The following is a 12,157-nucleotide window of genomic DNA, read 5'->3' as shown; positions in this document are numbered from 1 at the left end:
TTATTTGTGAATTTCTATTAGCCTGCTTCTGTATTTTCTATCGTATTTTGAGCCCTATTGGCTTTACGTTTCATTGCATACTTTTTTGTAATAGTAGTGTGCCTTATATTTTATTTCTGTTATTGCTTATTATATTTTTATTTATTTTTGTGCCTATTGTATCGTATATCGAGTTCCTTGGAGTACAACCGAGCGTAGAATCAGCTTCTAAATATTACAGCACCTTTTTGTCTATGGCTATTGGCAATTTTATGTTATTTTTGCCTGTTATTCTTTTCTCTGTATCTTGTTGACTTAAGTTCTGCAAATTATCCTTGATTCTTTTGTACTGCGGTGTATTTATTGTATTTCTTTATTTTGTGAACTCTCCGAAATTCTCACTCTCTCATAATTTTGTATTTCGTATTCTCTCAAAAGTTATGTTCAGGAATTCATTGTTTAAGGGGTTATATACAGTTAGAAGGCCGAAAAAAGCGAATTTTTCAGATTTTTTTTCTGAGAAAACTTTCAAATTTATTGATCTGAAAATTTGTACACATATTATGCTTTCTTTTAACTGTATTTTAAGACTTACTATTAGTAAAAATATTTATTTGGAAAAGAGCTACAGCTGCTCTCCGGGAGCTCCTCTCAAAAAAGACGTTTTGCGGTGATCACTATATCTTTGAACTGGATCCTCAGAAATTAAAAAACCAAACAGTTTTCGTTAAAGTAATGTTAAATCTAGTAATTAAACGAAGGAATAAGCAAAATAAATTTTTTTGACAATGTGGCGGTTTCTCATAAAAAGAAATCGATTTTTGACCAAAATTTCGGCCCTAAATTGTTTATAAAAAAAAATATATTTATCGGTGAGAAAAAATCTTCGATTAATTACTAAAAAATATATTTAAGAAGCTCGTGTTAAAATTTGAGACCAATCGGTTTAGCCGTTTTCGAGTAATGTTGGTCACCGACTTTGTAAGCACCATTTTGAGAAAAACGCGTTTAAAGTTTGGGGAGAGAAAAATAAAAATATACCTTTCAGGTATAAAAAAAAACAATACCACACTGTTGCTTTACGCATCTAAATATATTAGAAGGGAACATTTACGATAGGCAGGTGCATAAAAGGGACAGCGTTCCAGGTGAACCCTTACGCTCCGGCCTTCCACTTTCAAGCACTCTGAAACGCCTTTTCAAATTTGCGTGTAACTTCGGAAATATTCACCGGAACGATATGAAATTTTCTGTGTGTATTCTTAAATATATGTACATTACGTCCGTAACCATTATAAATTATTGATTCTATCGTTTATGAATAATTTTACCGAAAGTTATCTAGTCGATCGTTTACGCTACCGATTTTGTAAATTGTCAATGAATATCAATCCCTCGTACTGGTCATAGTCTATGGTAAATTCATGGTATTATCTACCGAGCTATCGTTACCCTGTTTTCTACCGATTGCAGTAAAGTTCTCTAGTTTCTAATTGACAGAATAATAATTTTCGTAGCGTCATTTGCACCTGGGGTAAGATCACGTCGCCCAATGACGTGTAGTTTCAAGTAAATCTTGCATTATACCGCATCTCCCGACCTACGTTAATTTTTTTTCTCTGTTAACTGCCGTCTCTCGTTTCAAAGCTACCGTTTAATTCTATTCTACCGAAATTATTGTGAACAACGATTGCTATTTTATTAACTACTGCTGTCGATACCATTTCATTCGCCTGTCTCAACCATGTAACCTTCTCGACAATATGTGATCGATTGACCTGTTCAATTTCCTTCTGACTTGAGTTTACTCTTTATTTTGTCATTTTCTATAATTCTGTAATTATTGTTAGCTGCCTTGAATACCGCCACTCTACCAGTTCGTACGTGTGCGTACCTGAGCCTAGCTAGCCATACAACGGGTTCTCTATTTATTTTTCGTACGGTTTCGTGTTATTTTTATTAATTCGTATTATTGTTTGAAAATCGACGCTAACGCGTCTGGGGCGCCCAACATGATTTATTTTGTTATAGTTTAATATTTTGAACAAGTGGAGAATCGCGCCAAGGTGTCTACGGTAAGTCCTCCGAGGGTAACAGAATTTAGCCCTACGACATATATGCGAAACCTAATTTACTTTGCATTTATTTAGTCGCTTGTATTATTGTGTAAGTCACTCGATGAGAATGCTACGGTGACTATTTACTCTTTTTTTTCAAGTACCGACAGGGCCGGTAACCGTCCCGCGTTTACGATCCGCTGGACCGATTGTAATCACGTGGCTAGGTAAATTTTACAGCGGGAATCTCTTCGACGGTTACTGACGATAATCATATATTCCGTGAAATCAATACTCATTCCACCACGTGTATCGTAGTTTTGTAAATGCGCTCCGACCCCGTACACAATACCGATATTAACCGCGTGCCTACCTGCAGAATGACCTTCTGCAACTTCCGGGCTGGTGCAATGGAATATGTACCTGGCCAGCGCCGCTGGAGTTGCGAGAGACGCGCGCCCCTAGCGGGCGCGTGCGGTACTTGGAGAGTACTCGAGGCGCGGCGCGCGGCGACAAGATAGCGGCAGCCGATTTCTGACCCTAAGACGTGAAGTGTTTCGGAGTGAGTTCCGAGTCGCTTCGACCATTCTCTCGATAGTTCCGGTATAATCAAACGCAGCTCAGGCCAGAAACATATTTCAATTATTATTTCAAACACCTACTTCGAATTTTCGGCTCTCAGACGTGAGATGCTGCCGTGTCGGTGTGAGATGCTGGTGTTACGGAGTGAGTTCCGAGTCGCTCTGACCTTTCTCTCGGTAATTTCAATCTAATTGAACACAGTTTCGGTCAGAAATATGTGTGAATATTCATTTCAAATACCTACTTCGAATTTTCGGCTCTCAGACGTGAGATGCTTACGTTTCGGAGTGAGTTTTGAGTTGCTTCGACCTTTCTCTTGATATTCCCGATGAATTCGATCATAGTTGTGGTCAGAGACATTTTCAAATAATCAATCGATACAGTTACCCCAAATAAACGGCTCGCAGAATCGAGTTGTTGACGTTCCGGAGTGAGCTGGCGGCGTACGGATCGAAGTCCCGAGATTCACAGATACTTGACATGATAGTTTCGGTTTATTCGGAAATGATTTCGGACCTGGTATTCAATCGGACGACATTAGCGAAGTGAAAACTAATATTATTTTTTTAATCCTTTGACCTGCAGTACTATTGATACAATTCCTTCTGGCCGTAGAACTCTCCATGTATGGGGCATTCCATGTCAACTCAACCTACCATCGAAATTGACATTTTTAATTTGGTCCTAATTTTTTATCTTTTTGTACTCTATGAAAAAGAGTTCCATGATTGAAAGTCTTATTACTTTCTTATAAATGTACATACTAATTGTACCTTAAAAAATATTTAAAATCTAATTTTTCAGTTAATTTATGAGATACAAGTTTACTATCCGCTAAGTTTTTAATAAAATGCCAGTTACGAGGGCTTAGATGCATAAATAAAGTTGAGAGTAGTTAGTTACATATATCATTTTTATTTTAAATACCCAAAACAAACATTTTTTTGGGCTCAAATATTAGTAGCTTAAAGAGTGAGATTAATTATGAACGGATTTTTGAAAATTTGTTCATCATTATATTACTTCTTATGATGAATATTATCTGCATAAATTTTATTATTGCAACAATATCTTATATCACTCGTGTTTTATATCACCGTTCTCATATATTTAAATGAATATTTTGATGAAAAAATTTAATCAAGATTTTTTAAATGTTTCTTCAAAATTGTTGTTTGAATGTCGATTATTCGTCAGTCTGAATTAAATGGTCATAAAATGAATGATAATCCTTGTGGATTAATGATTTTAACGACTGAAGATCTTTAAATTTTTGAGATGTGATAGGTATCGAACCTTGGTACAAAGGTTTTACTCGAACGTCGTTGTATTTATTAGTTAATCTTTGAAGCAGATCCTTCCATTTATCATCAAATGATCTGTAAAACAGTTGGAAATCTAGATTTGTTACCTGATTTGATAGATCTGCAAGTTTTTACTTCTGAATAATTATAAAAAAAACGTATGGTCAACATACTTCACTTTATAAGAATTTTTCAATCCTGCTTCTTGAATAATCTGCACGAAATTAGCGGGCACATGCGACTCGCGATTTTTTTACGTGCTTCTATTGTTGAATGTACGGAGTCACACGCCATTTCCGTGTGTCCTTTGGCTAGATACTTTTGATATATTGTTATATGATTTTCATTTGCAAATTGGTATAAAGCATTTGCTAAAGTTATGTTGCGGTTTTGCGCGTTACAACCATCGCCACTAAGACTGATTTCATTTTTCAAAAAATCAATTATGCATAATGCGAAAACATTACCATCCAAACCGCCCTCACCTTCTTGCTAAATATAGCAAACAGTATCACCATTGGCAATATTATATACAGTAAATTGATGGCATTTCAACTTCTGTTTAAAATACAATGAACCAGCTGGTAAAAGTGGAATCATTTGAACCGCTTGCACATCTACTGTAAAAGCTTTATTGTTCCAACAATGACACTTAGGTTATCATTTTCTTTTTCTTTTCGGGCTCGATTTTTTTCCGCTAAATGGTGAGAATACACATCTTTAGAAATGTTTTTATTTTCAAAAAAAAAACATGTGTCGGAAAAATCTTTCCGGGGTAACTAAATATCAATGTTTATCGATTCCATTTTCTTGCGTAAGAATTCATAACTTGCCACCTCATTTTCAGAAACTTTTAGATCCTTCATGTATTTCACGAAATCTCGGTAAACATCCTGAGTTGATTATTAAATATTTTCCAAGTACAGTTTTGAACTATCAGTCAAATATTTCTGTACGTGTTTTTTTTTAATTGATCTATTTTAAAATTTTTCCACGTATTTGTATGTTTTGACTTTTTTTATAATCCTTTACCCAATTTAATACTTGCCACTCACCAATGCTAATAGTACTGAAAAACATTGTTTTGCATACCGGTAACCTTTGATTATCTATTAATAAATCATATTTCAAACTAAAGCTTCGCCGAGATTCGTAATTACCATCAAATCGAGAAATTGTTTCCTTATTCACTATTGAAACAACACAATATCGCCTTGATCCCAGGTCAGATAATTCCAAACAGAATTGAATATTCTTTACCTCGTATTTTCTACCGAGAGAATATCTTAAAAGTTCGCACTCGGTCACCGCCGATTCGACACTACTCAAGTTTTTCATCTTTTTCTCGCAGACTAGCCATTCCATCTTTAATTTTAAACTGTCAAAGGCCGTAACATGATAGCATCGACGACGACGACGATTATCTTTTCATTTCACTTATGGGGCATTCCCTGTCAAAGCTTAAACATAAAGACCGTCAGAGAATCTATATACCTACTAGTATAATTAACCGATCAAACGAACTTACCCGAAGTGAAGTTCGATCGAAATTATATAAAGGTCTCGTCCGAAACGATTACACAACGTAAACATTCAGGAAATAGAATAAATGAAACGTTATTTTATTATTTTCCAGATAATCACACAGTGTAATACGACAGTCGGATCGCATTTTCTATCATATCTGTACTTTACTGAGCGACTCTTATCATGCATCAAACATCTCTAAAAAATCTATTCAATAATAAGCTTGACGAGAAATTATTGTTGGCGATAAGTGATACAGCTGCTCTCGTTGAATTCAACGAACCATAAGAGGCTCCCGCTTCGAACTTCTCGGCCAGAAATTGTAATAAGTCGGTTTCCACGAAGATATACCGATCTTTGTTTTTCGATGCACGGGATTGTACCGGATTACTGTTTAATTGCTGCTTCAAATAACGAGGCCACCGTCACGTCGGTTGTAGGGAGCGAAAGGTTCTCGAAGCGAAGGCTGACCTGATAATCTACCGACAATTAGTGACAGCTTGTCGGCTAAGGGATGAAGGAGTTGTATTGCCTAGCATTTATTGAAGTTAATTTGCAGTACTATTTTTATTTGTCTGTCATGAAAATTATGAATATTTTTCTGTCTTATTTTCATTCTCTCGTTTATACCAGTAGCTAACAGCATGTCAAATGTACATTCATCCCTGCGTTCATTCATTCACTCATTCTATACGTAAATTATTAACAACAGGTGTACATGGGATTAAAATTGTAAACTTAAATCGTATTTTCCCATCAGCGTCATTATACAGGGTGAGTTTTCTCCGGCTCCGAATGAGGGAGGGGCTTATCACTGCCGATGACACGCCTCTTGTTTCATCACACTGTTATGGATATCTAGCTCTTACGTTAAACCGTCGATACGTAGCCTAGTCGAGTGAGGTATTGTTGGAATCAACATGTTATCATCGTCTGAATAATCCTACTCTCGTAGCCCGAACCGAATCATTCGCGCTCTACGCCCCGAAACGTCAACATATCAGTCGTTAAATTTTGAGAATGATAATATTGTATCCATTTTGGTTCTCATTCTCACTCATATTCTTAATGGCTGAGTCAATGTAGATGAGTATGTTGACATGCTACTCATTTACGGCGAATGTCACTCAAATGCAACGGCAGCCGTGCAGCGTTATGCAATTAGATGTCCCGATAGGTCGGTTTCACTCGAATTGACAGTCATTATTATTGCTGAAGAAAAAATATATTACTTTAGAAGTCCGCTGATACTCACTCTGCGATTTCGATGTTTTTATTATAGTAATTTAGAACAGAAAACAATATGCTTCAGATACGATAATAATTATAATCGATGTAAAACCAACAATTTCACTTCAACTCATCCGTGGTTATTCTTTGTTTAATTACGAATTGAGCTTTGTTTCAGAGTAATTTCCGCGAATCAGGTTTTCAAACAATGCGAAAGAATCGTAGGTAATGCCCCGTTACGTGCAGCGTTAACGAAGAAGTTGTTTCGGCTGCGGCAATCGCTAATCCTCAAATCAGTACCAGAGAAATCAGTGCCAGTATCGTTCCGATGAGTCCAACTTCGGTTATGAAAACATTGAACGAAAATAAACTTCATCTGTACCACATGCAACTGGTGCAAGAATTAGATGACAAGGATGGTACGCAAAGATTAATCTTTTGTCACTGGATGTGGGGAAAAATTCAGGAAGATATTAACTTTTTATCTTACTTCATGTTTTCGGACGAATCACGTTTTACCAATACGAGTATAGTAGTAAATCGACACAATATGCACTATTGGGCGGACGTTAACCCTCACTGGATGAGAGAATCAGCTTTCCAAGTGCAGTACGGGATTAACGTTTGGTATCGCATTATTGGAGATTTTATAGTAGGGCCATATTTTTTTAAAGGGAATCTCACAGGTGCTCGGTGTTTGAATCTTTTACAACAAGAATTACCTCGCTTGTTGGAAAACGTACCTCTTACCATACGAATGAGAATATGGTTACAACACGAGGGAGCAAAACAACCAACGTTTTCGTAGCGTTGTTCCTCAGTTTTTGACCGGTAAGATGCTGTTTTTTTCGTACGTATTGAATGGAAATACTGACTTTAAATAACAAACGTAAGGTTTGTAAATGGTAGGTCATTATTAAAGGGTTAATCATTTTGACAAGCGAATGGAAAATCATCGCTGAAACCATTGCATTGTAACGTCTTCTACAGAAAGGTATCGAGAGAAGTAGAGGGTGTGCTGTTCCCTCGCCATCACGCTCGCCCGATTTAACTGTTCCTGATTTTTTTTTTGGTAGAATAAAACCAGAAGTTTACAAGACGCAGTATATTAAGTAAAGCAACGAAATTATCAGAGTTATCACTACTCCGAAGCCATTCCATGCTGAATTTACGTCTATAACCCGTTCTATTCTTGATTGTATTCTGAGAAAAACTTCAGCTTACGAAACTATTAATCTGATGATGTAGACGATGTGCGACTGTTTCGTACAAGAATTATTCACTGACCCCTAGGCCTTGAATTGTGAAAAAAAATGACTCGTGAGATTTAATTATCATCTCTATGTATAAAAAAATCTGAAAAAAACTCGTCAAGTTAGTTGATAAATTGACTATCAGAAGCCCATGAAAGTCCAGGCTAAGTTTATATAAATCCTGCTGTGTTCAACTATCTCGATTGTTTACAGGGAGTATTTATGTACATTGTACAGTCTCTAGGAGAAAGGAAACCTATGTATTTTTGCTGTGCTGCGAACTATTCAGGAGGTGTTGACTCAACTCTTTCATGCATACGTTTTTCCTTACATGCGATTCACCTGACATTTCGCATACAAGGCCTTTTGAGGTTGCTGATCACGAACCTTGACTGAAAATTCAAAATTGAGAATGGCATTAAATGCATTAAAAATGTCCATCGGTCATTGCACTAGAATTTCATATAAAACTGTAAAACACTGTTTTTTCAAACATACTCGTGCCGTATAATAACATACGTTGTGCTGACCATGGTTCTAAGCTGTAGTTACATTGTCTTTTTCTTTATAACTCGTTTTCTTTTTGTTCATTGTGTGTTTATTTGCAATTCGGTTGATTCATGGTATGTGATAACATTATATTGACGTACGAATCACACCAAAATTGGAAATCTTATGTATTATATCGCCTTCCTTTGATTATTCCGATTCAGAGATGTCTTTGCTTTGATAAATTCAATCTCATTCTACAAATTATATTTGCTGAAACTTTGTCAAAAAATATAACATACTGCAAGATCCCAATCCTACCTTACACGACGTATGAAGCAATAGAAAATCCGCAAAGTAGAGTTTTTAAAACAAATGAGAGGTTGCCTTAATTATAATTGTCAGATAAATTATTGTGATATTGATTTATGTCAGATAAATTAGATGGAATGATCCTATTAGACAAAATTTTGATCGGTTTTTGAACAGTCCAGATTATTCCAACAACGCCCACCCGTCGATAAAAACAGGTGTCTCCGTATATGAAAATTCAGAAAAGCTGTCGCGAAGGTAATTTGAAAGAAATTAAGACTCGTTTAACAGTAGAGATGTTACTCTATTCGTGTTCGCTGTCATTGGTTTAGCACACTGCTGGAAATTTATAAAAGAATTTCACCTCCTCTCCTAAATTTTGATGCAGACGGTACACCACCCGTAACCTTTCGAATACTTTTGGTAAACTATAATTCCAGCAGGAACAGGTTTCTCAGTTGCAAGATAAAGATAGAACTGAAATTTATTTATCAAATCGTTATATTTTTTCTGGATTTCTCAGAAACAGAACCGGTAAACCGTCGCAGTCGTAATCAGTAAACCTGTATTCGGCATGTTCCTCAATATTTATTTTCATGAACCCCCGTCTACGACTCATCTCCCGTTATGCTGAAAAGTCGTTTAGAGTAACCGTAGCACCTTTTAACGAAAATCATGGGTAGATAAAAAGTTTCTTTTGGCACAAGATCGATCGGTGTTTTACGTTGCATAAGTCCAGTCATCCTTACTGCTGCTGGATACTTTTACTTAAGTTTGTCTTCCCCTGGAAAATATAGTCCTCATAAAGATCCACCAAGGACATCTACAGTCTTGATCCAACAAGTCCCATCCAACATCTGGTATAAAAAATTATACCTTCAATATACGGTGAAAGATGATTCGTTGCAGAGATAATTCATCGGCTTGGTGATGAACAAATACGCATGCGAAGCACGAAGAGTGAGGAGGAGTGGATTTGATCGAAGAAGACTTTAAGAAAGCGCTTCGTTGTTCTTCGTGTTAGGACTTAGAATTGTGTCTCAGATGTAATAAATTTGACGGAATACGAAAGACGTGGCTTGTAGATGTTAAGAGTATAGCAGAATAGGCACGAAGCCGAATGCTTGTCGGAAAACAGAAAGGAGAGCGTTAGATCATTGTAAGGTATACGAAATGTTGATGGTGACTAGGATAAAGTTGCAGGCTATAAATGAAGTTGGGGAAAGATTTGACGTTTGAGATGTTGGGCAATCAACTGATATCTAAGAGACGTCCTACAATCCGGAAAGACGTCTTTCAGTTCTCTCTGAGAGACGCTTAATGACGAGATATGCCGAGAAGATGTTGAAAAGATGTCGCATGTATCACTTTCCAACATCATTCAACTGTCAAAGGAACAGACATTCTGAAAACATACTCAATTTCCTGGACGGCTCATCGACGTCTCAAAGATGTCATTTGGTCAGTAATTTCTTGGCCCAGATGGATGCAATGTGATGCCATGGCTCAATTTCGTTCAATGCCAGGTCAGATGTTGTGTGCAATAGCCTTTATTCGTGTCGCTCGGAGCTAGAAAATCGACGTAAGAAGAAATTAGATTACTCACAGTTCATATGATTATCCGAAATCACGTAAATTGATAGAGGCTAGATATGCAGCAGTGGATTACGACTCTGCTCAACAAAACTTCTCAATCAGACTTGCTTATTTCCTCTTTGAATGATTCGTGGATCAACTCATGATATCTCTATATTGTACAAGTGTGTGTGTCGTGTGGAGACACAGGAAACACCCAGATTCAAGTACAGTATAACCTCGACTATCAAAGATATTCTGGACCCCCTCTAGCTCGGGTAGTAAAAAAATTCGGATGGTATAAATTACAGAAGTGAACGCACACTTTTGAGTCATCGAGAATATTGATTATATATTCTTCCGTGAAGAACTCGGGTGCCAGTAGGAAGTCACTGTGAATCAGGTAAAACAGCATTACGTAATTGCAAAATGAGCGTCAATTGCGAATTCTAATGAACCAGACTTGGAAGATGGATGCTTCACTCGACTCCAGACATAAGTTGGGACGCGTGCGGTGATGTAAGCTTCAGGCTAGTTGGGACGATTCGATCACACTAAAAAAAAAATGCCGCTTCATTAGTAAGTCTGTTGAAGCACTCTCCTTGTTTTTCTTATTCGATGAATAAAATGCTTAAATCAAGTGAGACTAAATTTAGATTTCTTTTGTCCAATACCAAGTCGTTATTGACCAAGGATTATTCAAATATCAGAATCAAGGTGTTGTGAATTTCCAAAATATTTACTTCATTCATGTTTCGTGGGGCATGTCCTGTTTAATAAAAACGAGGCAGCGTATTTTTTAATTTGGTCACGATTTCCAAATCTAGAAAACAAGGATCTACGGGATAGGAATAAATGAAATAAACACACATTTTGAGACATCAGTTCTACGTATTATTATGGCTCAGGGAGGAAAATCTTTGAGGTATGAACCTCGGAGAAAAAAACCCCTCGCAAATGTTGAATGTACAATGTGTATAGGATATTTATCATATCAAATATATTTCGCACAATGAATTATTTCGGAGGTGAAACCTACGATTAGGAGACATTGTATACATGTGGTTGTATTGATTGCTGGTTTCGTTTGAAACATCCGAATTGAATCTATATTTATACATAATTGCGCTTGGCGTCTTGACTGTCTCGTGCGGTGTAATCGTGGTAAATAAAGTCGCTCGCGACTTCGTATAAGCATTCCGCTTGTGCTCAGGTATCATCGCTTGATTCGGTGTACCTGAAGGATTACCTTGTGTGAATCCAAGTATGTACAAGTAAATCACAAGGCTCCTATATATACATATACAATGAGTTGGATATGTACACGTAATTTTTTATTTAAATTTGTCAACTTGATTATATTGCATTCTTTTGACGTAGTGAATCTAGCCTCCATAACCACACGCACGGAAATTGGCGCGTGATCCTCTTTAGCTTCTCCGCTAAACAAAGCTCCGGTAAGCGCGAGCTTTGTTCGATCTCGACGAGGATCGAGATCATTCGGAGACATTTTTCAAAAATTTTCATTATTCACTGTGCTCATCATTGATCTGATTTTGGCGATAGTTTTCTAAGTAGAATATCATTTCCTACCATGGTACATCTCTAACAAAAAAAAAATCACCATGTTTCGTATTCACCGTACTAATTTTCCATATTATTTCATTGAAGTCTGGTATGTCGGTATCAAACTTCGATATAAAGATACGGACAATCTATTTTTTCACCTCATTTTTCATACCATCTCACAAAACATACTAAATTTTGATACACTTTTACCATTTATTAGCACAAAAGGTTTCTGAGTGTGGAAAAAAATTATGATCCCAAGCGTGAACCTGTGCTCATT

The sequence above is a fragment of the Neodiprion fabricii genome, chromosome 1 (genome assembly GCF_021155785.1).
Source record: "Neodiprion fabricii isolate iyNeoFabr1 chromosome 1, iyNeoFabr1.1, whole genome shotgun sequence".
In the NCBI taxonomy this organism is placed as follows: domain Eukaryota; kingdom Metazoa; phylum Arthropoda; class Insecta; order Hymenoptera; family Diprionidae; genus Neodiprion; species Neodiprion fabricii.
This window is presented reverse-complemented; position numbering follows the sequence as displayed.